Here is a 6,451-nt window from a genome sequence, read left to right as displayed (position 1 = left end):
TAAAAGAGGAAAAACACAGATGTTTCCGATCAAGAGAAAAAAGTAAGAAATATTTTAATTAAAAAAGATTAATTATCAATCAATTATTTTCAAGTCATCTTAGATTTTAGATTTAGTTAAATAGTCTTCAGCAAGCACATATATTATATTATTAGTTTATATAAAAGTTTTTTCATTTCTCAACTTTTCAATTCAAGAAATAACCTAGATTATTTTTCTCTCTTAAAAAGATTAAACATATTAGATTTTTATGCAAAAGAAAATTCTAAAATTTGGCCAGAGCTAAGATTTTTTAGTCACGAATCTAGTGTCGCTGGAACTCCGAAGCCATCCATCCCGCCCCCCGTATAAACTGGGAAACCCAAGATTCTCCCTCACTCTCTCCATCTCTTCTCCCCGCCAGCGAAGTCGGCGCATGGCGAGGAGGCCAAACCCCACAAGAACGCCCTGCGCCCGCGTCCCCCACTTCCACAAGCCCGCCTCTCGTTAGCCTTCCGGATCTCTTCCCTGGTCCTCAAGAACCACCTTGACGGTCTCCGGCTCTTCCTCGCGGCCGTGCTCGCTGCCTTTTCCTCGTCTCGAAGGGCTCCGGCTCTACGAAATTTGGGATTAGTATAGATAGCGGGAGCACCGGCACTAGGATCCATGTCTTTGGGTACACCATCGGGCGAGGGGCGATGCTGGAGCTCGATGTTGATGTGATGGCGTCGGTGAAGGTGAGACCGCGGGCTTTCGGCTTACTCAAGGGATCCTGATGGCCTGGGGAGGTCGCGGGTGGAGCTGCTGTAGTTTGGGACGGAGGTCCGCTGAGGGATCGGTTTTGGGGGCGGGCTCATGGCGACGGCAGGCTTTGCGTTTGCTTGACGTTGAAGTTGTGGAGAGGATACTGAGGTCTTGCGGGAAGGTTCTGAGGTCTTCCGGTTTTCAGTTCCAGAATGATTGCGCCACTCTGATCTCAGGAAGGTGATAACATCTCAGTTCCTTTTTGTTGGGTGGATGTCTTGCCAGGACACCACCTCCCAAGATCCTTTCAGTACCACGCGATGCAGCAGGAAGAAAGAAGAAACAAAACAGAAGGAAAAACAATCAAAATACGTGGATCAGCCACAAAAGGGCTCGCCTCCACGGGGCATGCAAACTTCACTATGAAAAGAAAATTTTACAAGAGGAGACCTCACCCTCAACCCTTGTACACCTAATTTTCTCTCACATGAAGTTTCCCTCACAAAAGCTCTCTCTCTCTTGGAGACCCCCCTGAACCCCTGAAGAGCCTGGCGACCGCTGTCCAGGAGCCTCCTGCTCCTCTCTCACAGCGCCTCACGCCTCTCTCTCTCCTCTGGTTCGTACGGACGGCGAGAAAACCGAAAACCCACCTCTCTGTTTCGTCTCAGGCCTTTTAAAGGCTTAAACAAAGGTTAAAGCATGATTAGAGAGGGATTAGGACTCCTTAACAAAGCCAAGAAACCCTCCTGACTGTCGGATCAAGACCGGGAGCTCTCTGGGCCATCCGATCGCGCTCCGGTCCACGAAATAGGGCCGTGGACCGCGAGAAACGTGTGGGAAACGTCCACGCGGTCCACAGACCGCTCCGTGGACCACTCGGTCCACGGTGGACCGGGGATGGGCCAGCAGGCCGCTGGGTCGCGCGTCCCGCGCGTGCCTGGGCCTGGGTCGCGCGTCCCGCGCTGGCCTGGGCCTGGGACGCGCGTCCCGCGCAGGCCTGGGTCGCGCGTCCCGCGCGGGCCTGGGTCCCGCGTCCCACGCGGGCCTGGGACGCGCGTCCCGCGCGCCGCCGCCTGCGGCCGCGCCGCTGCCGCCCGCCGCCGGTCGCCGGCGGTCCTCCGCCGTCTCGATTCTCGTGCCGACTTCGAAAGTTCGTATCTCCTCCATCCGAGCTCCGTTTCAGGTGATCTTGGTCTCGTTGGACTCCGTTTTTCGCCGCGAACCTCGCTGTGGGCTCAATATGGGCTGAATCTTGAGGCGTCAAATCCTAACAATCTCCACCTCGACTCGATATTCAGCCTCCTCCAAACTCCGAGAGCTTCTAGATCTCCTCGCCCCCATGCCCTGGGGCAATCGCCTGCTGATCATGGATGGGCAAACATGGGAGTCGAGCCAGGCTGCTCGATCCCATCTCCGTCGTATGCTGTGCTCCTCCTGACCTGAGACCTGCTCGGGGCATCATCCTGCGGCAATAGGAATCTTACCTTGCGACGTCGCCTCTCGTCCTCCCGAGTCTCCTGTCTCGTGCCCGATCCGCCTCCTGGAGCTCCACCTTGCTCTGGGCTCCACCTGGCTCCCGATGCTCCACCTCGCACTGGGTTCCCTGTCAGGTAATAATGTCCTCTGCTCCCCTTCTTCCCCTCCAGCACAATCCTATCGCCGCGTAGCACCCTCAGGATTCCTCCACCAGCTACCGTCCTGTAGCCTCTCGAATCCAGTCTGCTAAGTGAGATAAGATTCCGCCTGAAATCGGGTATGTATCGGACCTCCCCCAATCTCCTCACTGCACCGTCATGTGTCCTCCAGCTGACCGTCCCAATGCCTCTGATCGCACAGCTCGATCCATTCGGCAGATATACAGTGCTCTCACTGTTCTCCAGGGAGTCAAACTGCTCCTCTTTGCAACACACATGATAGGGGCATGCAGAATCTAATATCCACTGCTGGGAAGAAGTAGATACCTCGTCAGATATCTCCAGGACATCTCCATTTGAATCGCTGCCGGCCATCGCTACAGCAGCCACCGTCCGATTTTTCAGTTGAGGGCAATCTCTGGCTAGATGCCCCAACTCCTCACACCGGTAACACCTGGTTTTGCTCAAGTCCCTCCTGGACTTAGACTGCCCTCGATGCGATCTCCTGTCGCTCCGTCTACTGCCTCCTGCACCTCCAGAAGCCACCAAAGCTGAGCTATCGACACCTGAGCTCGAAGCTGGGTTCTCCCTCCTGAGAACCTCGTTCTGGAGTATCGCCGCGGTGACCTCGTCCATCTTGATAGTGCTCTTCCCCACTAGAAGAGCAGTCACCAAGGACTCGTACGAAGAAGGAAGCGACGCCAGCAAAACCAGCGCCCTAGTCTTCTCCTCAACGTTCTCGCCAATGCTGAGAAGGTCGGTGAGGATCTTCTGGAAGTGGCTCAGATGCTCCTGCACGCTCTGTCCCTCAGTCATCCGCAATTGGTAAAACTGCCTCCAGAGGAAAAGTGTGTTGGTGAGAGACTTTGCCATGTACAACTCCTCGAGCTTCGACCACAGCACCGTCGGGGAAGTCTCGCTCAGCACATGGATCACCACCTCATCCGCCAGGTACATGCGGATGGTACTCACCGCCTGCATCTGTAGCCATTTCCAATCCCGCACCTCCATGGTGGTCGGTTTCTCATCGCACAAGAGAGCTTCGATCAACCCCTGTTGGATGAGCACGTCCTTCACCCTTGCCTGCCACAAGGAGAAATTGCTCTTACCATCAAACTTGTTGATCTCCATCCTGATTGTTCCTGTTTTCTCCATCTTCAGTCTTGCTCACCACCACTGCAATCTGCGTCCTTGTACCGCCTTGCTCTGATACCACTTGTTGGGTGGATGTCTTGCCAGGACACCACCTCCCAAGATCCTTTCAGTACCACGCGATGCAGCAGGAAGAAAGAAGAAACAAAACAGAAGGAAAAACAATCAAAATACGTGGATCAGCCACAAAAGGGCTCGCCTCCACGGGGCATGCAAACTTCACTATGAAAAGAAAATTTTACAAGAGGAGACCTCACCCTCAACCCTTGTACACCTAATTTTCTCTCACATGAAGTTTCCCTCACAAAAGCTCTCTCTCTCTTGGAGACCCCCCTGAACCCCTGAAGAGCCTGGCGACCGCTGTCCAGGAGCCTCCTGCTCCTCTCTCACAGCGCCTCACGCCTCTCTCTCTCCTCTGGTTCGTACGGACGGCGAGAAAACCGAAAACCCACCTCTCTGTTTCGTCTCAGGCCTTTTAAAGGCTTAAACAAAGGTTAAAGCATGATTAGAGAGGGATTAGGACTCCTTAACAAAGCCAAGAAACCCTCCTGACCGTCGGATCAAGACCGGGAGCTCTCTGGGCCATCCGATCGCGCTCCGGTCCACGAAATAGGGCCGTGGACCGCGAGAAACGTGTGGGAAACGTCCACGCGGTCCACAGACCGCTCCGTGGACCACTCGGTCCACGGTGGACCGGGGATGGGCCAGCAGGCCGCTGGGTCGCGCGTCCCGCGCGTGCCTGGGCCTGGGTCGCGCGTCCCGCGCTGGCCTGGGCCTGGGACGCGCGTCCCGCGCAGGCCTGGGTCGCGCGTCCCGCGCGGGCCTGGGTCCCGCGTCCCACGCGGGCCTGGGACGCGCGTCCCGCGCGCCGCTGCCGCCCGCCGCCGGTCGCCGGCGGTCCTCCGCCGTCTCGATTCTCGTGCCGACTTCGAAAGCTCGTATCTCCTCCATCCGAGCTCCGTTTCAGGTGATCTTGGTCTCGTTGGACTCCGTTTTTCGCCGCGAACCTCGCTGTGGGCTCAATGTGGGCTGAATCTTGAGGCGTCAAATCCTAACACTTTTCAACTTTGTTTTAGATCAGCTGGAAGTTCTTAAAAATTGGGATTTTGCGGGTCTTGAATTTTGGTATCAGAGTTTTCTACTTTTTGGGTGTATTGATATAAGTGCTTTAGATGTTTGTGTCAGTATCGTATATGGGTTTACTTTAGTTACCAAAGGCAGTTATGTGCTTTGGAGGTTTGTGGTGCTTATAAGTGTCAATTCATCTTTAAGTAGTTTTATGACACCAGGAAGAGACCAAGTCATTCCCATTATTTCATTTGCTGGAGAAGTTTCAAATTTCAACCATTGCTCATGGTTTCCTTTTTGAGCTATCATGTACCTGAGCTTATCTCTCGCATTCTTAGGTACTTGGAGGTGTAAGCAGCCCATGTTCCATAACTTGTTTGGATGAAGCAAGACAAACTCTTCAAAAGACCATCATACCAACGTTGGAACTCAGTTTTAATTTTGGCTGAAGCACACTATGATTTCCAGTTTCAGCAGCTTAACCTTAGTTTCAGCAGTTTCAGCCAAAACCAATTAAAAAATATAAAAAATAGTAAACTATCAAGGAAACATTAGAAAAATTCAAGAAAAGGACTCAAATAACTAAGCGCTTTAAAATTTATTGAATTGTTTTTGATCAATAGGCATACAACTTAAGTGATCTCTTGCTGAAATAACCAAAAAATCATAAGTTAAACTGCATTTCACATAATCTGTTTGTTGTATATTGATGCATAATCTAATTATTCTCTAATGCATAAGAAATATTTTTTTATGAGATTTAGGATTTCAGCAAAACTTCCATAGTTAGCTTAAATTTTAAGAAAAAGCATCTACGAACATTGAAGAAAGGAAGATATGACCAAAGAGGCATAGAGAGTTCATATAGAGTAGATTTGACCTTTAAATCAAATTTGGGCTAGACAATATCCGTTGACACTCTAAGACCAACCACCATTTCAAGTTAGCTCTGGGAAAACCAAAATGTTTAAGTATTGATTTCAAAGTTCAGCTGAAACTTCATGATCCTAACCTTTGATGTAGCCCCCCAATCAATGTAAGCAAAACTCAATAACACCAACCTTTCATATATTGCATTTGCTGCCTCAATCACCTTCATAAGTTAAGTGTCCTTCATTCACATGAATTTTAGTTGCTCTTTAGCGTTAGTCTGCTATCTACCTTTTTATTGCTCAATTTGTATTAACGACTGATATTTCTATGGCTTTGTAGATAGAAAGTTAACATTTTATTAGAAGGCAAACTAAACAGTGCATGAGAGTATTGTTACAGGCTCTGATGGAGGCATCTATGCAAAGGTTGCTGCAAATTATGCCTTGGGTAATTTAGGAAGTGATCTGTAAAAGTCTGGAATAGTTGAGCATGGCAGTGCTGCAGCTCAGGTTTCATTGTCCTTCCATATTTTAAGTGAATTAATCCATCTATATAAGATCTCACCTTTTAAAGTTTTTTTTTTTTTTTGGTAACAGTCATCAATTGAAGTTGATGTGACTTGGTTTGTTTATCTTGGAATCATCTTTGAAGTTCTCAACATGACTAAATAACATTTTCTTTTTTTTATGAATTAATAATTGCTGCAAAAAACAGCCACTAGGTTCTATGAGTTTTTCAAATTAAAGAAGGTGACAATAAATTGTTTGTATGTAAGTACCCTTTTAATGGAAAGTAGGCATGAAGGTTTTTTTTTAAAAAACAAAAAAAAAAAAACAAAAAAAAAAACAAAAAACTAGGTAGATTTTGTGCCACTGATTTTCCATCGTCCTGCAAATAGCTGGAGTTCCATACTGTCGTCAATATTTTTGGTTAATATATGACTTGTAGGTCCAAAATTGCATCATATCTTGGTGTGGGAGATGAAATTTTGAGAAACATTT

The 6,451-nt window shown here is 49.1% G+C and overlaps 1 long non-coding RNA gene across 1 annotated transcript; it reads left to right on the top strand.

The window, feature by feature from the left end:
• The first annotated feature begins 292 nt into the window (after nt 1-292).
• LOC140853343 (uncharacterized) lies at nt 293-6,025 on the top strand. The gene is made up of 2 exons (XR_012136346.1): nt 293-963; nt 5,850-6,025. It is a non-coding gene; the product is annotated as an uncharacterized lncRNA (long non-coding RNA).
• Nucleotides 6,026-6,451: the final 426 nt, after the last annotated feature.

Source organism: Elaeis guineensis, chromosome 13, assembly GCF_000442705.2.
Source record: "Elaeis guineensis isolate ETL-2024a chromosome 13, EG11, whole genome shotgun sequence".
Taxonomy (NCBI): domain Eukaryota; kingdom Viridiplantae; phylum Streptophyta; class Magnoliopsida; order Arecales; family Arecaceae; genus Elaeis; species Elaeis guineensis.
The sequence above is the reverse complement of the archived record's forward strand: the minus strand, read 5'-3'. Positions and strand labels throughout refer to the sequence as shown.